General features: G+C 47.6%; 1 protein-coding gene across 3 annotated transcripts in view; it reads right to left on the bottom strand.

The window, feature by feature from the left end:
* STAC2 (SH3 and cysteine rich domain 2) overlaps positions 1 to 22,499 on the bottom strand; it is a 307,072-nt gene that overhangs the window by 6,707 nt on the left and 277,866 nt on the right. The gene's annotated exons all lie outside the window — the stretch shown is intronic.

The following is a 22,499-nucleotide window of genomic DNA, read 5'->3' on the forward strand; positions in this document are numbered from 1 at the left end:
ATAAATAATTGATATTATTGCTAATGATGTGCGGGGGGACAGACAAAACTCAAAGATATATGGTATATTTATGTGTGTGGTTTGTGCAAAATTTTTGGGAAATCTTTATTTGCAAAAGGGTAACCTAAAGCTTCTAGGTCTCAATGAGAAATCTGCAATAAAGCCTAAAGGGACTTTAGGCCCCATACAGTGGCATGTAAAAGTATAGGCACCCCTGGTCAAAATTGATATTATTGTAAACAGTTAAGCAAGTTGAAGATGAAATGATGAAATGATCTCTAAAAGGGGTAAAGTTAAACATGACACATTTCTGTTGTATGTTAGGCAAATAAATATATAGAATCGGGTATAAAGAATGATGAAGAGACTTGAGTAGTCTGGAGAGCTTGCAATTTGTTTCCATCTCTTCAGTTAGCCTCTCAAAGGGATCAACCACTGAGGACTCTCAAATCTTAATATTTTTCTAAAGGGTTTGTTCACATTGAAATTGAGTTTCATTAAACATTTTGCAAAATTTGACTTTTATAGGCTCTTTGTTTCCCTGCACATGCAACTTTGATGTGGTCTGTGCTCATAAATTGCTGAAAAATACATAAAAGACTTACAGACTCTTCCGGTAAGGCATATGAACACAACATCTTTTACAGTGGAGTTCACGTCGAAAAATTGAGTGAATAAGCTCGCAGAAAAAGGAATAAAAGATTTACAAACTCTCCCATGCATGTGCACATGCAGGGCTGCCATCAGGGCATTGCTGCCCTTACTGGTGTATGGGGTCCGGTGAGCAGAGGGGGCCCAAACCCAATTGCACGGCAATAGGTAAAAGCTGCCAGACAAATACAGGCTGGCAGCTAACACCAGCACACACGTCACAGGCGTATGATGTCACTGACTGTGGTCAGGTAAGGAGAAAGTGTTTTGTTTTGTTTTATTGAAAGCGGCAATACGTTTGGGCGTCAGGATGGAGACACATGGTGAAGGATCATGGTGCAGGATGAAGACACATGGCACAGGATGGAGACAGATGGGCAGGAACATGGGGCAGAATGAGACACGGTGCAAAATCATGGGGCAGGAAGGAGACAGATGGGGATGGAACATGGGGCAGGATGGAGACAGTTGGTGCAGGATCATGGGACAGGATGGAGACATATGGTGCAGCAGGATGGAGACACATGGTGCAGGATCATGGGGCAGGAACATGGGGCAAGATGGAGACACATGATGCAGGATCACGGGGCAGGAACATGGGGCCGGATGGAGACACATGCTATAGGATCATGGGGCAGGATGGAGACAGATGGGGCAGGAACATGTGGAAGGATGGAGACAGATGGTGCAGAATCATGGGAACATGGGGCAGGATGGAGACACATGGTGCAGTGTTGTGAAATTGGATTCTGGGCTCCCCCGGTGGCCACTTGTGGAATTTAACTTGTGTGCATCATCCCCTCTGTTCACCTGCTCCTATCAGGATGTGGGAGTCGCTATATAACCTTGCTCCTCTGTCAGTTTCATGCCGGTCAACAATGTAATCAGTAGCCTTTCTGTGCATGTTCCTGCTACTAGACAACTCCCAGCTAAGTTGGACTTTTGTCCTTGTGTGTTTTTGCATTTTGTTCCTGTTCACAGCTGCTGTTTCGTTACTGTGTCTGGAAAGCTCTTGTGAGCGGAAATTGCCACTCTGGTGTTATGAGTTAATGCTAGAGTCTTAAAGTAATTTCTGGATGGTGTTTTGATAGGGTTTTCTGCTGACCATGAAAGTGCCCTTTCTGTCTTCATGCTATCTAGTAAGCGGACCTCGATTTTGCTAAACCTATTTTCATACTACGTTTGTCATTTCATCTTAAATCACCGCCAATATATGTGGGGGCCTCTGTCTGCCTTTTGGGAAAATTTCTCTAGAGGTGAGCCAGGACTGTCTTTTCCTCTGCTAGGATTAGGTAGTTCTCCGGCTGGCGCTGGGCATCTAGGGGTAAAAAAACGTAGGCATGCTACCCGGCCACTTCTAGTTGTGCGGCAGGTTTAGTTCATGGTCAGTATAGTTTCCATCTTCCAAGAGCTAGTTCTCATATATGCTGGGCTATGTTCTCTCGCCATTGAGAATCATGACAGTTTGACCGGCCCAAAAAAGGGTTAAATTACTGGCTGAGAAAGGAGAGAAAAAAGAAGTCTGCTACAATTTTTTTTTTTTCCCTCTAGTTCTGAGTGTGCTCTTAAGGCCCCGTCTCACACAGCGACGCTGCAGCGATACAGACAACGATGCTGATCGCTGCAGCGTCGCTGTTTTGTCGCTGTGTGGTCGCTGGGGAGCTGTCACACAGACAGCTCTCTCCAGCGACCAACGATCAGGGGAACGACTTCGGCATCGTTGAAACTGTCATCAACGATGCCGAAGTCTCCCTGCAGCACCCGGTAACCAGGGTAAACATCGGGTCACTAAGCGCAGGGCCGCGCTTAGTAACCCGATGTTTACCCTGGTTACCAAAAAAAACAAACAGTACATACTCGCCTTTCGGTGTCCAGGTCCCTTGCCGTCTGCTTCCTGCTCTGACTGAGCCGCCGAACACTGAGAGCAGAGCGCAGCGGTGACGTCACTGCTGTGCTGCGCTCTCGCTGTACAGCCGGCAGTCAGTGAGAGCAGGAAGCAGACGGCAAGGGACCTGACGGACATCAGAAGGCGAGTATGTATTGTTTGTTTTTTTTGGTAACCAGGGTAAACATCGGGTTACTAAGCGCGGCCCTGCGCTTAGTAACCCGATGTTTACCCTGGTTACCAGTGAAGACATCGCTGGATCGGTGTCACACACACCGATTCAGCGATGTCAGCGGGGCCTCAACGACCAAAAAAAGGTCCAGGCCATTCCGACACGACCAGCGATCTCGCAGCAGGGGCCTGATCGCTGGTACGTGTCACACATAGCGAGATCGCTATGGAGGTCGCTGTTGCGTCACAAAACTTGTGACTCAGCAGCGATCTCGCTAGCGATCTCGCTATGTGAGACGGGGCCTTTAATTGAATCACTTGCTAGTCTGCCTATACTGCAGCCTTCCTCTCTTCCTCTCCTTCTAATCCTTGAATGGCTCTGTGTTCACCTGTTTCTAATGGATCTTCAGAGTGTAGCTACAGGTTTGAATAATCTCGCCACAAAGGTACAAAATTTGCAAGATTTTGTTGTTCATGCACCTATGTCTGAGCCTAGAATTCCTTTGCCTGAATTCTTCTCGGGGAATAGATCTCACTTTCAAAATTTTAAAAATAATTGCAAATTGTTTTTGTCCCTGAAGTCTCGCTCTGCCGGAGACCCTGCACAGCAGGTCAGGATTATAATTTCCTTGCTCCGGGGCGACCCTCAAGACTGGGCTTTTGCATTGGCACCAGGGGATCCTGCGTTGCTCAATGTGGATGCGTTTTTTCTGGCCTTGGGGTTGCTTTATGAGGAACCTCATTTAGAGCTTCAGGCGGAAAAGGCCTTGATGTCCTTGTCTCAGGGGCAAGATGAAGCTGAAATATACTGCCAAAAATTCCGCAAATGGTCTGTGCTTACTCAGTGGAATGAGTGCGCCCTGGCGGCGATTTTCAGAGAAGGTCTCTCTGATGCCATTAAGGATGTTATGGTGGGGTTCCCTGTGCCTGCGAGTCTGAATGAGTCCATGACGATGGCTATTCAGATCGATAGGCGTCTGCGGGAGCGCAAACCTGTGCACCATTTGGCGGTGTCTACTGAGAAAACGCCAGAAAATATGCAATGTGATAGAATTCTGTCCAGAAGCGAGCGGCAGAATTTTAGACGAAAAAATGGGTTGTGCTTCTATTGTGGTGATTCAACTCATGTTATATCAGCATGCTTTAAGCGTACTAAGAAGCCTGACAAGTCTGTTTCAATTAGCACTTTACAGTCTAAGTTTATTCTATCTGTGACCCTGATTTGTTCTTTGTCATCTATTACCGCGGACGCCTATGTCGACTCTGGCGCTGCTTTGAGTCTTATGGATTGGTCCTTTGCCAAACGCTGTGGGTATGATTTGGAGCCATTGGAGGCTCCGATACCTCTGAAAGGGATTGACTCCACCCCATTGGCTAGTAATAAACCACAATACTGGACACAAGTGACTATGCGTGTTAATCCGGATCACCAGGAGGTTATTCGCTTTCTGGTGCTGTATAATCTACATGATGTTTTGGTGCTGGGATTGCCATGGCTGCAATCTCATAACCCAGTCCTCGACTGGAGAGCTATGTCTGTGTTAAGCTGGGGATGTAAAGGAACTCATGGGGACGTACCTTTGGTTTCCATTTCATCATCTATTCCCTCTGAGATTCCTGAATTCTTGTCTGACTTTCGTGACGTTTTTGAAGAACCCAAGGTTGGTTCACTACCTCCGCACCGGGAGTGCGATTGTGCCATAGACTTGATCCCGGGTAGTAAATACCCTAAGGGTCGTTTATTTAATCTGTCTGTGCCTGAACACGCTGCTATGCGAGAATATATAAAGGAGTCCTTGGAAAAGGGACATATTCGTCCTTCGTCATCTCCCTTAGGAGCCGGTTTTTTCTTTGTGTCTAAGAAAGACGGCTCTTTGAGGCCGTGTATTGATTATCGACTTTTGAATAAAATCACGGTTAAATATCAATATCCGTTACCACTGCTTACTGATTTGTTTGCTCGTATAAAGGGGGCCAAGTGGTTCTCTAAGATTGATCTCCGTGGGGCGTATAATTTGGTGCGAATCAAGCAGGGGGATGAGTGGAAAACCGCATTTAATACGCCCGAGGGCCATTTTGAGTATTTGGTGATGCCTTTTGGTCTTTCAAATGCCCCTTCAGTCTTCCAGTCCTTTATGCATGACATTTTCCGCGATTATTTGGATAAATTTATGATTGTGTATCTGGATGATATTCTGATTTTTTCGGATGACTGGGACTCTCATGTCCAGCAGGTCAGGAGGGTTTTTCAGGTTTTGCGGTCTAATTCCTTGTGTGTGAAGGGTTCTAAGTGTGTTTTTGGGGTTCAGAAGATTTCCTTCTTGGGATACATTTTTTCCCCCTCTTCCATCGAGATGGATCCTGTGAAGGTTCAGGCTATTGGTGATTGGACGCAACCCTCTTCTCTTAAGAGTCTTCAGAAATTTTTGGGCTTTGCTAACTTTTATCGTCGATTTATTGCTGGTTTTTCTGATGTTGTAAAACCATTGACTGATTTGACTAAGAAGGGTGCTGATGTTGCTGATTGGTCCCCTGATGCTGTGGAGGCCTTTCGGGAGCTCAAGCGCCGCTTTTCTTCCGCCCCAGTGTTGCGTCAGCCTGATGTTGCTCTTCCTTTTCAGGTTGAGGTCGACGCTTCTGAAATCGGAGCTGGGGCGGTGTTGTCGCAGAGAAGTTCCGACTGCTCCGTGATGAGACCTTGTGCTTTTTTTTCCCGTAAATTTTCGCCCGCCGAGCGGAATTATGATATTGGGAATCGGGAGCTTTTGGCCATGAAGTGGGCTTTTGAGGAGTGGCGTCACTGGCTGGAGGGGGCCAGACATCAGGTGGTGGTATTGACTGACCACAAAAATTTAATTTACCTTGAGTCTGCCAGGCGCCTGAATCCTAGACAAGCGCGCTGGTCGTTGTTTTTCTCTCGGTTTAATTTTGTGGTGTCTTACCTACCGGGTTCTAAGAATGTTAAGGCGGATGCCCTTTCTAGGAGTTTTGAGCCTGACTCCCCTGGTAATTCTGAGCCCACAGGTATCCTTAAAGATGGAGTGATATTGTCTGCCGTTTCTCCAGACCTGCGGCGGGCCTTGCAGGAGTTTCAGGCGGATAGACCTGATCGTTGCCCACCTGGTAGACTGTTTGTTCCTGATGATTGGACCAGTAGAGTCATCTCTGAGGTTCATTCTTCTGCGTTGGCAGGTCATCCTGGAATCTTTGGTACCAGGGATTTGGTGGCAAGGTCCTTCTGGTGGCCTTCCCTGTCACGAGATGTGCGAGGCTTTGTGCTCGGGCCAAGCCTTGTTGTTCTCGGGCTAGTGGATTGTTGTTACCCTTGCCTATCCCGAAGAGGCCTTGGACGCACATTTCGATGGATTTTATTTCGGATCTGCCTGTTTCTCAGAAGATGTCTGTCATCTGGGTGGTGTGTGACCGTTTCTCTAAGATGGTCCATCTGGTTCCCTTGCCTAAGTTGCCTTCTTCTTCCGAGTTGGTTCCTCTGTTTTTTCAAAATGTTGTTCGTTTGCATGGTATTCCGGAGAATATCGTTTCTGACAGAGGGACCCAATTCGTGTCTAGATTTTGGCGGGCATTCTGTGCTAGGATGGGCATAGATTTGTCTTTTTCGTCTGCTTTCCATCCTCAGACTAATGGCCAGACCGAGCGGACTAATCAGACCTTGGAGACATATTTGAGGTGTTTTGTGTCTGCGGATCAGGATGATTGGGTTGCTTTTTTGCCTTTGGCGGAGTTCGCCCTCAATAATCGGGCCAGCTCTGCCACCTTGGTGTCCCCGTTTTTCTGTAATTCGGGGTTTCATCCTCGATTTTCCTCCGGTCAAGTGGAATCTTCGGATTGTCCTGGAGTGGATGCTGTGGTGGAGAGGTTGCATCAGATTTGGGGGCAGGTGGTGGACAATTTGAAGTTGTCCCAGGAGAAGACTCAGCTTTTTGCCAACCGCCGTCGTCGTGTTGGTCCTCGGCTTTGTGTTGGGGACTTGGTGTGGTTGTCTTCTCGTTTTGTCCCTATGAGGGTTTCTTCTCCTAAGTTTAAGCCTCGGTTCATCGGCCCGTACAAGATATTGGAGATTCTTAACCCTGTGTCCTTCCGTTTGGACCTCCCTGCATCCTTTTCGATTCATAATGTTTTTCATCGGTCATTGTTGCGCAGGTATGAGGTACCAGCTGTGCCTTCCGTTGAGCCTCCTGCTCCGGTGTTGGTTGAGGGTGAGTTGGAGTACGTTGTGGAAAAGATCTTGGACTCTCGTGTTTCCAGACGGAAACTCCAGTATCTGGTCAAATGGAAGGGATACGGTCAGGAGGATAATTCTTGGGTCACTGCCTCTGATGTTCATGCCTCCGATCTTGTCCGTGCCTTTCATAGGGCTCATCCTGATCGCCCTGGTGGTTCTGGTGAGGGTTCGGTGCCCCCTCCTTGAGGGGGGGGTACTGTTGTGAAATTGGATTCTGGGCTCCCCCGGTGGCCACTTGTGGAATTTAACTTGTGTGCATCATCCCCTCTGTTCACCTGCTCCTATCAGGATGTGGGAGTCGCTATATAACCTTGCTCCTCTGTCAGTTTCATGCCGGTCAACAATGTAATCAGTAGCCTTTCTGTGCATGTTCCTGCTACTAGACAACTCCCAGCTAAGTTGGACTTTTGTCCTTGTGTGTTTTTGCATTTTGTTCCTGTTCACAGCTGCTGTTTCGTTACTGTGTCTGGAAAGCTCTTGTGAGCGGAAATTGCCACTCTGGTGTTATGAGTTAATGCTAGAGTCTTAAAGTAATTTCTGGATGGTGTTTTGATAGGGTTTTCTGCTGACCATGAAAGTGCCCTTTCTGTCTTCATGCTATCTAGTAAGCGGACCTCGATTTTGCTAAACCTATTTTCATACTACGTTTGTCATTTCATCTTAAATCACCGCCAATATATGTGGGGGCCTCTGTCTGCCTTTTGGGAAAATTTCTCTAGAGGTGAGCCAGGACTGTCTTTTCCTCTGCTAGGATTAGGTAGTTCTCCGGCTGGCGCTGGGCATCTAGGGGTAAAAAAACGTAGGCATGCTACCCGGCCACTTCTAGTTGTGCGGCAGGTTTAGTTCATGGTCAGTATAGTTTCCATCTTCCAAGAGCTAGTTCTCATATATGCTGGGCTATGTTCTCTCGCCATTGAGAATCATGACAGTGCAGGATCATGGGGCAGAATGGAGACAGATGGGGCAGGAACATGTGGAAGGATGGAGACAGATGGTGCAGAATCATGGGAACATGGGGCAGGATGGAGACACAAGGTGCAGGATCATGGGGCAGAATGGAGACAGATGGGGTAGGATCATAGGACAGATGGGGCTGGATGTTGGGATCATATGGGGAAGGATGAGGGATCATATTAAGCAGGAAGGGGGGATAATTTGGGGGCACGATGGGGAGATCATATGGAGACACATGAGGGCAGGATGGGAGAACAAATGGCTGGAGCCAGGAATGAGAAACAAGGAGGCCAGGATGGGGGATTTAATTACTGTAGGGGCTAATTAAGGGATAAGGGATATCACTGCAGTGATCTATTTTATTTATGAGGATACTGTTTTCAATGGGGGGTGCTGGTACTGTGCAGGGTGACACTATGTCACCTTTTTTTCTTCATCTGGTGTAGTTAACCCCTTTACCCCCAAGGGTTGTTTGCACGTTAATGACCGGGCCAATTTTTACAATTCTGACCACTGTCCCTTTATGAGGTTATAACTCTGGAACGCTTCAACGGATCCCGATGATTCTGACATTGTTTTCTCATGACATATTTTAATTCATTATAGTGGTAACATTTCTTTGATATTACCTGCGTTTATTTGTGAAAAAAACGGAAGTTTGGCGTAAATTTCGCAATTTTCCAACTTTTAATTTTTATACCATTAAATCACAGAGATATGTCACACAAAATACTTAATTAGTAACATTTCCCACATGTCTACTTTACATCAGCACAATTTTGGAACCAAACTTTTTTTTTGTTAGGGAGTTATAAGGGTTAAAAGTTGACCAGCAATTTCTCATTTTTACAACACCATTTTTTTTTTAGGGACCACATCTCATTTGAAGTCATTTTGAGGGGTCTATATGATGGAAAATACCCAAGTGTGACACCATTCTAAAAACTGCACCCCTCAAGGTGCTCAAAACCACATTCAAGAAGTTTATTAACCCTTCAGGTGTTTCACAGGAATTTTTGGAATGTTTAAATAAAAATGAACATTTAACTTTTTTACACAAAAAATTTACTTCAGCTCCAATTTGTTCTATTTTACAAAGGGCAACAGGAGAAAATGGACCCCAAAAGTTGTTGTACAATTTGTCCTGAGTACGCCGATACCCCATATGTGGGGGTAAACCACTGTTTGGGCGCATGGCAGAGCTCGGAAGCGAAGGAACGCCATTTGACTTTTCAATGCAAAATTGACTGGAATTCAGATGGGACGCCATGTTGCGTTTGGAGAGCCCCTGATGTGACTAAACATTGAAACCCCCCACAAGTGACACCATTTTGGAAAGTAGACCCCCTAAGGAACTTATCTAGATGTGTGGTGAGCACTTTGATCCACCAAGTGCTTCACAGAAGTTTATAATGCAGAGCCGTAAAAATAAAAAATCATATTTTTTCACAAAAATGATTTTTTCGCCCCCAATTTTTATATTTTCCCAAGAGTAAGAGAAGAAATTGGACCCCAAAAGTTGTTGTCCACTTTGTCCTGAGTACGCTGATACCTTATATGTGGGGGTAAACCACTGTTTGGGCGCATGGCAGAGCTCGGAAGGGAAGGAGTGCCATTTGACTTTTCAATGCAAAATTGACTGGAATTGAGATGGGACGCCATGTTGCGTTTGGAGAGCCACTGATGTGCCTAAACATTGAAACCCCCCACAAGTGACACCATTTTGGAAAGTAGACCCTCTAAGGAACTCATCTAGATGTGTTGTGAGAGCTTTGAACCCCCAAGTGTTTCACTACAGTTTATAACGCAGAGCCGTGAAAAAAAAAAAATTTTCCCCACAAAAATTATTTTTAGCCCCCAGTTTTGTATTTTCCCAAGAGTAACAGGAGAAATTGGACCCCAAAAGTTGTTGTCCAATTTGTCCCGAGTACGCTGATACCCCATATGTGGGGGGAACCACCGTTTGGGCGCATGGGAGAGCTCGGAAGGGAAGGAGCGCCATTTGGAATGCAGACTTAGATGGAATGGTCTGCAGGCGTCACGTTGCATTTGCAGAGCCCCTAATGTACCTAAACTGTAGAAACCCCCACAAGTGACCCCATATTGGAGACTAGACCCCCCAAGGAACTTATCTAGATGTGTTGTGAGAACTTTCAACCCCCAAGTGTTTCACTACAGTTTATAACGCAGAGCCATGAAAATAAAAAATCCTTTTTTTTTTCCACAAAAATTATTTTTTAGCCCCCAGTTTTGTATTTTTCCAAGGGAAACAGTGTAAATTGAACCCCAAAATTTGTTGTCCAATTTGTCCTGAGTACGCTGATACCCAATATGTGGGGGAGAACCACTGTTTGGGCGCATGGCAGAGCTCAGAAGGGAAGGAGCGCCATTTGGAATGCAGACTTAGATGGATTTGTCTGCAGGCGTCACGTTGCATTTGCAGAGCCCCTGATGTAACTAAACAGTAGAAACCCCCCATAAGTGACCCCATATTGGAAACTAGACCCCCCAAGGAACTTATCTAGATGTGTTGTGAGAACTTTGAACCCCCAAGTGTTTCACTACAGTTTATAACGCAGAGCCGTGAAAATAAAAAATATTTTTTTTTTACACAAAAATTATATTTAGCCCTCAGTTTTGTATTTTCCCAAGAGTAACAGGAGAAATTGGACCCCAAAAGTTGTTCTCCAATGTGTCCTGAGTACGCTGATACTGGAATTGAGATCGGACGTAATGTCGCATTTGGAGAGCCCCTGATGTGCCTAAACAGTGGAAACCCCCCAATTATAACTGAAACCCTAATCCAAACACACCCCTAACCCTAATCTCAACTGTAACCCTAACCACACCCCTAACCCTGAAACACCCCTAACCCTAATCCCAACCCTATTCCCAACTGTAAATGCAATCCAAACCCTAACTTTAGCCCCAACCCTAACCCTAACTGTAGCCCTAACCCTAGCCCCCAACCCTAACCCTAACCCTAGCCTTAACCCTAGCCCTACCCCTAGCCCTAACCCTAGCCCTAACCCTAGCCCTAACCCTAACCCTAATGGGAAAATGGAAATAAATAAATTTTTTTAATTTTTCGCAACTAAGGGGGTGATGAAGGGGGGGTTTGATTTACTATTTATAGCGGGTTTTCTAGCGGATTTTTATGATTGGCAGCCGTCACACACTAAAAGACGCTTTTTATTGCAAAAAATTTTTTTTGCGTTACCACATTTTGAGTGCTATAATTTTTCCATATTTTGGTCCACAGAGTCATGTGAGGTCTTGTTTTTTGTGGGACGAGTTGACGTTTTTATTGGTAACATTTTCGGACACGTTACATTTTTTGATCGCTTTTTATTCCGATTTTTGTGAGGCAGAATGACCAAAAACCAGCTATTCATGAATTTCTTTTGGGGGGGGCTCTTATACCGTTCCGCATTTGGTAAAATGGATAAAGCAGTTTTATTCTTCGGGTCAGTACGATTACAGCGATACCTCATTTATATCATTTTTTTATGCTTTTATGTTTTGGCGCTTTTATACGATAAAAACTATTTTATAGAAAAAATAATTATATTTGCATCGCTTTATTCTGAGGACTATAACTTTTTTATTTTTTCGCTGATGATGCTGTATGGCAGCTCATTTTTTGCGGGACAAGATGACGCTTTCAGCGGTACCATGGTTATTTATTTCCGTCTTTTTGATCGCGTGTTATTCTACTTTTTGTTCGGCGGTATGATAATAAAGCGTTGTTTCTTGCCTCGGTTTTTTTTGGTTTTTTTTACGGTGATCACTGAAGGGGTTAACTAGTGGGACAGTTTTATAGGTCGGGTCGTTACGGACACGGCGATACTAAATATGTGTACTTTTATTGTTTTTATTTTTATTTAGCTAAAGGAATGTATTTATTGGAACAATATTTTTTTTTTATTATTATTTATTTAGGATTTTTTTTTTTTTTTTTTTTTACACATGCAATTTTTTTTGTTTTTGTTTACATTTTTACTTTGCCCCAGTGGGGGACATCACAGTAAAGTGACAGATCGCCGATCTGACACTTTGCTGTGCACTGTGTCAGATCGGCGATCACACTGCACAGCAGGGAGGCTTCCCGACGCCTGCTCTGAGTAGGCGCTGTGAAGCCACCTCCTTGCAGGACCCGGATGCAGCCCCGTGGCCATTTTGGATCCGGGGACTGCAGGGAGGAGACGCTCGGTACAAGGTGAGCACATCGCCTTGTACCGATCGTCTCAGGGAAGCACGCAGGGAGCCCCCTCCCTGCGTGATGCTTCCCTGTACCGCCGGAACACTGCGATCATGTTTGATCGCAGTGTGTCGGGGGTTAATGTGCCGGGGGCGGTCCGTGACCGCTCCTGGCACATAGTGCCGGATGTCAGCTGCGATAGTCAGCTGACACCCGGCCGCGATCGGCCGCGCTCCCCCTGTGAGAGCGGCCGATCACGCTGGACGTACTATTCCATCCTTGGGAATTAGGGCCCACCCCACATGGACGGAATAGTATGTCCGATGACAGAAAGGGGTTAAAAAGTTAGGAAAAAATTAAGTAATGTGCTCTAGATTACTGTGTTATTTACTGCAGAGACGAGTCCTGGCTGGAAGAAGTGCTGGCTGGATGAAGATGAACAGTTTCACTATACACTATATACTACAGTGGGGTAAATTAGTATGTGATCCCTTGCTGATTTTGTAAGTTTGCCCACTGACAAAGGCATGAACAGTCTATAATTCTAAGGGTAGGTTAATTTTAACATTGAGAGATAGAATATCAAAAATAAAATCCAGAAAATCACATTGTATAAATTATATAAATTTATTAGCATAAAGGCTAGGTTTGTGATCTGGTGATGGGAACTGTCAAAGTGTGATTGGTGAGGATGTGGTGCAGAACTGGAGTTTTTCCAAAAGTGGGCGGTGGAACTGTGGAAGGTTCGAGGGGTGGAGTATCAAGGGGGCCTGAAAATGTTGCCAGCATGGGGCCCTGAAATTCCTGGTGGCAGCCCTGTGCACATGACAGGTTTTGTAGGGGAGTCCGCTCCAAAAAACTGCTTGAATAAGAGCAAAGAAAACGGTCAAAAGTATGAACATATATTTATTTCTATGTAAAAATGGACTTGATTTTCATATGTTCAGGCTTTTGAGATTCTTTTAGTCACTTCAGGTTTCACAAGACGCCAACAGGCTAAGAGAAGTGAGCGACCATTCTTCAGGCGTTTTCTGCCCTGAAGAAACTTTATACTTTATAACAGACTTCAGTGGGAAGGGTAAAAAGACACCACAATGTCTTTTTGAGCATTTTACCAGCGTATTTACTTCAGAAACCGCTAGTGGTTTCTTCATTGTTAAATGTAGAAAAATAATTGACCAAAAAACACCAGTACAAAGGATGACCCAAAAACGATGGAAACTGCTGTGAAAAAAAAGACAAAAGAAGCACTTGGGATACAACCAAAAACACTTGGAAAGATACTGACATTTCCTGAATCGATTTCCTCTTGGAAAACTTGGCAGGTTCGCCCCTGTGTAAAAGACATTGCATGCACATACCTTAGGACAGTCAGAACGAGCTCACTGATGGATTCTCAGTAAACTCATTCTGCAGCCAGCAATAGACAGTATAATACACTCGCTATGAAAGGCAACTGATGCAAAAATTGTAATGAAGTCCAATTGCAAAAATTATTTTTTTTAGCCCCAAATACAGTGCATTTAAGTAAAAAAAAAATCAAAATTAGACAACTTCTTTAAATTAAAAAATATGACTGACGACAGAGATCAGAACAAAGGATAGGTGGCATTTACGGGTGGGTGAAATATATAAAAATGGATGGCTAGAACAGAAGAAATACTAGGACTTACATGTTCCTTTTGGACTGCCACCTATGATGATGGGAACATAGACCCCCTGACCCCCATTCCTACAGGCAGGATTGCATGTAGTACCTGCATCCTGCACCTGACTGATTAGAGAATTGGCAGTGCATGTGCATGGTTCCCGCCATTTAAAAGGAACCTGTCAGCATGTTTTAACATATGGAGGCCGTGATATCATTGTATAGTCGCTTGTTCCCCTATCATATTGTTTGTTTCTAATGTACCAGTCACGAGAAATCTAGTGTAGACATGCCTATCAGGCTGGAAATGCACTGGGGCCGCCTCAATGCACTTGAAAGAAGCGGTTTGAGTGCACTGACACACCCCCAGCGTATTTACAGCCTCATTTGCATATCTACACTATATTTCCCATGACTGATACATCTGATCTCCAAAAAAATAAGGTAGAATTTTTTTTTTATTTTTTTTTTAAGGACACAGGGGATTACGCAGCCAAACCAGTACTTCCATATGTTAAAACATGCCATTGTATAGAGAGAGAGAGAGAGAGAGAGAGAGAGAGAGAGAGAGAGAGAGAGAGAATGCTGTGCAGATTTGCAGAAAATTGGTCATCTAGACCCTATAGATTCGGCATAAATATCCGAGTTCTGTACCAGATAAAAAAACATATTTGTCTGTTTCCATGGGAATATTCCATTGCTAAATATGAATATATTTCATGAGAATTGTTCAGTGTAAATGGCTGAAAAATACCAGAAGTAACTGGCTAGCACAGGAACAGATAACTGAGGTTTTAGGTGACTGCAGTGTGACTGAATTTCATTTCTGGTATGTTTTGGTCATTTTATGGTTACATTTCCAATGATCGTGAATGATGTGCAGTATGTGTGATATTGATTTCTGACATGTGAGTGGGTGATGTTGGTTTCTAGTCAGTAAAATTGAGGAATCGGGTGGGACAAGGTATCAGGTTCATGAAATCTCAATCCCGTTCTCACTTGTAAAGGGGTGTTCTGGGTCCACCCTTCTTCAGACAGGCTGGAGCGAGCCGCCCGCCCCCCCCCCCCCCGGGCGGCGTACGTGGAGGCCGCCATGACAGGGGCTTTGGCGCAGGGGACAAGGGGTTGGGGGGCGTGTTGCACGTTCCAGGGGGAGGGGTTAGCGGTGGTGAAGGGGATGATGGGAGCGGGGGTGGAGCGGTTCACTTCCCGCTCTACAGGACCTGAAGCAGTCACGAACGCTGGTACCTGCGGTGACTATGTCCGACATCGACCGGATTCTGGCCCAGCTGCGGGCGGCGGCGGCAGCGCAGCCACCCGGCTGGCTGGAAGGGCAGCTAGCGTCCATCCTGGGAGGCCCAAGTGGAAGCGGAGCGGTTTCCCCTGACCCATCGGCGGCTGGGCCTGGTGAGCGGCGCTCTAGGCGAGTGCGCCCCCCTCAGCGGCTGTCACCGGATGCTGCCCCGGCGCCCCAGCGGCGGCGCAGGAGCCCGTCACCGGACCCTCCGGGCCGCGTGCCTGCTTGCAGGCGCCCCAGCAGGCCGCGGTCCGGGAGGAATCCACCTGCCGCGCTGGGGCATGCGGCGGCAGTTGGCCCCTCTCCCTCATCTGCCAGGGGGGGTGGGCCCATGCGCGCCAGAACAGCAGCTGTGCGCGGTGTGAGCACGGCGGGCCGCGGCGGTTATGCCCGTCCTGGGCGGCCTGGTTCCGGCGGCAACATGAGACGGCGGGGGAGCATTCCAGCAGCAGGCGGCGCCCCAGACTCGGCGGGGCTGCCAGGCTCAGCCGGGGTACCCCATTCCCCTCATGCAACTGCGACCGGGCCTGCACCACTCCAGGGGACGGCGACAGAAGGTAGCGCTGTGGTCGGCGGGTCCGGGTCGGGGCACGACAGATTCCTGGCGGCCTTCCAGAATAACGGAGCCGGCACGGTCCCCTCTGCTGGTGGCGGAGCAGCTGGATCGGTGAGGAGCGAGGTCCACGTCCGGGTGGACGCTCAGACGACTTCGCAGGCAAGAGACGGCGGGACGACGTCGGCGGCTGGGGGGACTGCTGCGCCCCTGCAGCCTGGTGAGAACCACTCTATGTTTTGTTTGTCCCCGGCGTGGTCAACGCCGATTTTGACTTCGGTTGATCGGGTGGGGGGGGGTGTGGAGCGCGGCGAGGGAGTCACGGTACGCGCGGATGCAACGCGGGAAGGGGTGGGCGAATTGTTATCGGGGGTACGAGAGCTGTTGTCACGGTTGAGCAGCGGAAGGTTGGGGCCGTCCCCTTTGTCAGCTTGGGTTGGATCGGCCGAATCAGGTTTAACGTTGTCAGGTAGCGGTTTGGGTGATCAGGGTAGGTCGGCCGAGCCGGTCTCGGTGTCAGTACAAACGGAAAAGGAGAAGGAAGGGGGTGTTCGGTTAGATGATAAGGCACGTGGTGAGGTGTATGTTTGCTTTGAAGGGCCGTTGGGGGCGCACTTGAAGAAGGAAGTGCGTGAGAAGATCTGGAAAGACGAGTACGTGGAGATATTTTCACTGTTACCATTGGAGAAATTTAACTTGGACAAGAATAAGAAAGAGGATAGTAAGAAGGAGGATGAGGAGAAGCGGCGTTGGCGACTTATTCCTCAGACGTTTATGAACTGGCTTCAGGCATTTGCGATTTTGGCAAGTGTTATTGGCGAAAAGGCTCCCGAGAATTGCTCAGCCTTGTTTTGCTACATGGATTCCATAGGGGAGGCGCATAGGGCCTATGGTGGTCAGGCGTGGTTAAGATACGATGAGCAGTTCCGGCAGCGGAAGGCGGTTCGTCCAGTGATCAGATGGGATCAGAAGGACATTGGTTTGTGGTTACGTGTAATGGCGCCGACGAAGTTTGGTCAATCCTTTCAAGGGGGGGCCGGATCTTCCGGCCAAGGCTTTGGACAGGGCTCCTCTGCGGGAGCCGGGGGTCAGGCGGGTCAATCCGGAAGCCAGAAGCATGGCGTCTGTTGGCAGTTCAACGAGGGCCAATGTAAGTTCGGGGCGACTTGCAAGTTCAAGCATCTGTGCTCGCACTGTAATGGCGCCTCCCACGGAGCCTCCAAATGCTTTAAGAAGAAAGGGAGGCCAGAGGGTAATCCCAAAGGGGGCGACTCCGGTGAAGTTGGATGCGATGGCCCCCTATCTAAGTAGGTATCCTGATAGGGAGGGGGCAGAGTTGCTTCGGGCTGGGTTTGATGTGGGTTTTTCTATACCGGCTCCGGGTTTCGTGATACCGCCTACGCTGAAGAACCTGAAATCGGCCGGGTTGCACGCTTCGGTGGTGTCTGAAAAGTTAGGAAAAGAGGTGGCGTTGGGTAGGATGTCTGGTCCGTTTTTTACTCCCCCTTTGGAGGATTTGGTTGTGTCCCCCCTGGGCGTTGTGCCCAAGAAGGAGCCGAATAAGTTCCGGCTCATTCAGCATTTGTCATACCCGAAGGGGAGGTCGGTTAATGATGGGATTGATCCGGAGCTTTGTTCGGTAGCTTATACTTCGTTTGATGAAGCAGCCAGGTGGGTGCGCATTTGCGGTAAGGGAGCGTTGTTGGCTAAGACTGATATTGAGTCGGCCTTTCGTTTGTTGCCCGTTCATCCCGATAGCGTGAGGTTGTTAGGCTGTTACTGGGACGGTGCGTTCTACGTTGATCGTTGTTTGCCGATGGGCTGTTCACTGTCGTGTGCTTATTTTGAGGCTTTCAGTTCCTTTCTGGAGTGGGCGGTGCGGGATGTGTCCGGTTTAGACTCAATAATTCATTATTTGGATGACTTCTTGTGTATAGGCCCGGAGCAGTCTCAATGTTGTGAGATCCTGTTAAGGACGGTTGTTTGGGTAGCGGAGCGCTTCGGGGTCCCGTTGGCACCGGGCAAGACTGAGGGCCCGTGTACGAGCTTGTCTTTTTTGGGCATTGTCATCGACTCTGAGAAGTGGGAGTTTAGGTTGCCAGTGGACAAGGTGCTGGGATTGAGAGACGAAGTAGCGCGAGCTCGGCGTGTGAAAAAATTGCCACTGCGTGAAGTGCAGTCGCTTTTGGGAAAATTGAACTTTGCGTGCCGAATTATTCCCATGGGGAGAATTTTTTCACGTAGATTGGCCAGTGCTACGGCTGGGGTCACCGCCCCGCATCATTTTGTGCGTTTGTCAGCTGAGCACAAGGCTGACTTGGAGGTTTGGGACCGTTTTTTGTCTTGTTACAACGGGCGTTCATTGATGATCGAGGAGGCAGTGGCCAATGCTGATTTGGACTTGTTTACCGACGCTTCAGGCGGTATTGGTTTTGGGGCCTTTTTTGGGGGCCGTTGGTGTGCGGCCAGGTGGCCAGAAGCCTGGGTTGAAACGGGTTTGGTGCGGAACATCACGTTGTTGGAAATTTTTCCGATCTTAGTAGCGGTGCAGATTTGGGGCGGCGAATTTCGGAACAAAAGGGTGCGCTTTCACTGTGATAATATGGCGGTGGTGTGCGCCATTAACAGTTTGACGACGGCGTCTCCCCCGGTGATCAGAGTGCTTCGGCAGTTGGTTTTGTCTTGTTTACACTTGAATGCTTATTTCACAGCTTCGCATGTGCCTGGTGTTAATAATTGCATTGCCGATTCTTTGTCTCGTTTCCAGTGGGAGCGTTTCCGGTCGCTGGCGCCGTATGCCGAGGAGACGGGCCTGGAATGCCCGGCGGAACTCTGGAACGTGGTGTCCGGGCTGCAGAGCCTTTAATCCAAGCGTCCTTAGCCCCGAGTACGTGGTCGGTTTATCAGGCGGTATGGAACAGTTGGGAGAGTTGGTTGGCGGCTTGTGGTGTCGGGTGTTCGGGTTTGGATCAGGTGGGGGCGTTGTTACTGTGGTTGAGATATGGGGCGGATCAGGGATGGTCGGCAGCGAAGGTGGATAGGACGATTGCGGCTTTAGCCTTCGGTTTCAGGATTCGGGGTTTTCAGGACATGACAAAGTCCTTTCTGGTAAAGCAGGCCGTGAAGGGGCTGAGAAGATCAGGCAGCCGAGGAGATTGTAGGCGCCCGGTGTCCTTTGAAATGTTGGAGCGGTTGGGGGCACGTTTGGGTGATGTATGCGTTTCCAATTTTGAGGTTGCGCTGTTTCGTTTAGCTTTTTCGTTGGCTTTTTATGGAGCGTTGAGGATTGGGGAATTGGTGTCTCCCACTACGGTTCGTCAAGGGGGCCTGTGGGCGGTGGACGTTTTTGTTTCCGAGGGGTCTATGCAGTTTTGGATTCGGAAATCTAAGACAGATCAGATGGGGCGGGGTAAAAGAGTTGTGTTGGGCACAGTTCCTGGTTCTGTGATGTGTCCTATTCGTTGCTGGCAGGCTTTTGTTAGGTTGCATCCGCGTGGTGATGGGCCTTTGTTGTGTCACGAGGATGGGTCTTTCCTGTCCAAATATCAGTTTGTAGCGGTTTTTCGGCAGTGTTTAAAGGCCATCGGGGTAGATGCGGCCAGGTTCGCTTCCCATTCTTTTCGGATTGGGGCTGCCACCGAGGCGGCGCGACATGGTTTAGCTCCGGACGTGGTACAGAGGATTGGGCGGTGGGAATCCGGCCGCTATCGGAGTTATGTGAGGCCTTGAGTATCGGGGAATGGTTGATAATTGGTGTGCGTGGGCTTTTGTCTAAGTTGTTTTTGTTTTTCAGGTCCATCCTCGTTGTTGGTGTGGATCGTCGGCCATTCATATGTGTACTGGGGTGCGAGACGGGCCGACGTCAGGCAGGATGGAAGACAGCTTGGGTTTTCCAGGGACGTGGCCGTCCTCAGATGGTTGGGGTTTCGGGGTTTAAGTTGGAACAGAGTCCTGGAGGAGGTACACAAAGCTATTCAGCTGGATAGGCCTCCGGACATTTTGGTTCTGCACGTTGGGGGAAACGACTTGGGAATTCGTCCTTGTCGAGAGTTGATACGCGACATAAAACACGACATGCTCCGGTTATGGGTTTCGTTTCGGGAGATGTCGATTGTGTGGTCCGAGATTGTTCCTCGTACAGTTTGGAGGCATGCCAGGTCGGTAGACAAGATAAATAGGGCCCGTATTAAGGTGAACCGGGCCGTGTCGGGTTTTATTGTGCGAAACGGAGGAATGGCCGTGCGCCATTTTGAGTTGGAGCGTGGTGGTGACCAATTTCTATTGGGAGATGGGGTTCATCTAAACGCGGTAGGCATGGATTTGTGGGCTCTGGGGTTGCAGTCAGGAATCGAACGGGCCATAGCGGTTAAGGTTGGTGGGGTTTCGGCTACTTGAGGGGGTCAAGTATCCTCATGGTGGCGGGGGGAGGGGTCCTTGGAGTTGGTGCTAAATTGGCCTGGGGGGTCCGTCGGGATACGGACTCTCCAGTTGGTTTAAGTTTTGGTTGCGGGTCTGGTGATCTGGGGGAATCTTGGTAATGGTGGGCCAGATTCCTAAGTTGGAGGTGGACAATGGGAACCCTTCGGGGTATTTTGGTGCTCTCGAGCCTGTGGGGTAACGGCTGAGAGTAATCTACGGTTGATCTCTTGTCCACCTGTTCATACTTTGGGTGACACCAGATTTCAGCTTTAAGGACCCCTTCCCAGCTGTTTATGGTTATATGTTTTGTTTGTAATAATAAAGGCCGCTGTGGCCAATTATATCCAACTTGAGACTCATGTCGTTATTCGGAGGTTGGAAGGAAAAGGGGTCGGTGATCCCTTGGGAAGGTACTTAATAAAGGGGGGTAGTCGACAATACCAATGTCAAGACAGGCTGGAGCGAGCCGCCCGCCCCCCCCCCCCGGGCGGCGTACGTGGAGGCCGCCATGACAGGGGCTTTGGCGCAGGGGACAAGGGGTTGGGGGGCGTGTTGCACGTTCCAGGGGGAGGGGTTAGCGGTGGTGAAGGGGATGATGGGAGCGGGGGTGGAGCGGTTCACTTCCCGCTCTACAGGACCTGAAGCAGTCCCGCCCGCCCTCCCCTTTTTTGTTGTGTTCATGGGTTTTTGTCCTTATTTTCGGGTCATAGTGGCTGTAGGCGGGGGGAGGGGTCCTTGGAGTTGGTGCTAAATTGGCCTGGGGGGTCCGTCGGGATACGGACTCTCCAGTTGGTTTAAGTTTTGGTTGCGGGTCTGGTGATCTGGGGGAATCTTGGTAATGGTGGGCCAGATTCCTAAGTTGGAGGTGGACAATGGGAACCCTTCGGGGTATTTTGGTGCTCTCGAGCCTGTGGGGTAACGGCTGAGAGTAATCTACGGTTGATCTCTTGTCCACCTGTTCATACTTTGGGTGACACCAGATTTCAGCTTTAAGGACCCCTTCCCAGCTGTTTATGGTTATATGTTTTGTTTGTAATAATAAAGGCCGCTGTGGCCAATTATATCCAACTTGAGACTCATGTCGTTATTCGGAGGTTGGAAGGAAAAGGGGTCGGTGATCCCTTGGGAAGGTACTTAATAAAGGGGGGTAGTCGACAATACCAATGTCATGCATCGGGGGCTATGATATCACATTGACTGATACCTGCCAGGTTGTGTGAGCTATCAGCAGGTATCATGCTCCTATCTTACTCATTAGAATGGGACAGGTACAGGGTACTTGCGCCTCACATACATCATGCCTGGGTCTTATGCTGCCCATATTGATCCCTTATACCTAATAAGGCTTGTGTACTTATTTGGAAATTACTTTGCCTAGAAAAAAAAGGCTTGGCTTAAAATAAACCCAAATTTCAAACAGTGTTATGTATCTTGCTGCCCATAATTATTCCCCTAAACTTGCTGAGGCTGGTATACTTACTTTGAAAATTACTTTGTATAGAAAAAAGCATGTATTAGAAAAGGGTTGTGACTTAAAAAGAACCAAAATTTCAACCAACGTAATGCTTCATGCTGTCCATAGTTGATCTCTTAGACTTCTTGAGGCTGGTGTACTTACTTTGCAATTTACTTTGTCTAGAAAAAAAGCATGTACTGGCAAAAAAGAAAGGGTATGATTAAAATGAGCCAATATTTCAACCCGAGTCATGTCTCATGCTGCCCATAGGCAAAGAGAATCACAACCAATGATTCATGTCTCATGTCACCCAATTGTTTTCTTACCCCAGTTCAGTAGATCCCTAATCTATGGTTTTGGGACCGTTAAGGCATGTTGGGAGCTGTAGTTTCACAATTCTAGAGTTGTCTTCATTTAGTTCTGAACACTAGTCCTATCAGTTGTCAATCTTGCGCCCCTCCTGGGCTTATCAGAAGTCTGGTGTGTTCATCTGACAGACCAGTCATAAAAGCAAAGCAAGTCCTGAAACCATCTACACCCCAACATCTGAAGAATATGTGATCTGAAGCTCATGAGTCACTTGAAGGCCCTGAATCCAGTTGAGTAGGCTTGCTGTAAATCATCCCCTTTTATTCAGGGTACTGAGGCCTCCTGCTACAAACGCATTGTTCTAGTCTTCCTCACTATAAAACATTTGACTACTCTAGATTTTTTTTTTAATAAAAATACTACTCATTGGCTTTACTACCAATAATTCAATGTTATTTCTAATAAACAAAAATACAATTTCCTAATGTATACTGTGTATAAAGCACTGTGTATGGTTTTAGGACCTCTGCTAGTTGTCATTGAATGGGATCCCTAATTGTTCATCTGTCTAGGTCATTTGATAAATCTCACAGATCAGTTGGCCAGCAATGATTAGGAAGCAAACAATGATGATCCTTTTTTCATTACTGAAAGCAGAAAACTTTAAAATAATTGCATTCATTTTTCTTATGCAAAAAATAATCATTATTTG

Source organism: Ranitomeya variabilis, chromosome 4 (genome assembly GCF_051348905.1).
Source record: "Ranitomeya variabilis isolate aRanVar5 chromosome 4, aRanVar5.hap1, whole genome shotgun sequence".
In the NCBI taxonomy this organism is placed as follows: Eukaryota; Metazoa; Chordata; class Amphibia; order Anura; family Dendrobatidae; genus Ranitomeya; species Ranitomeya variabilis.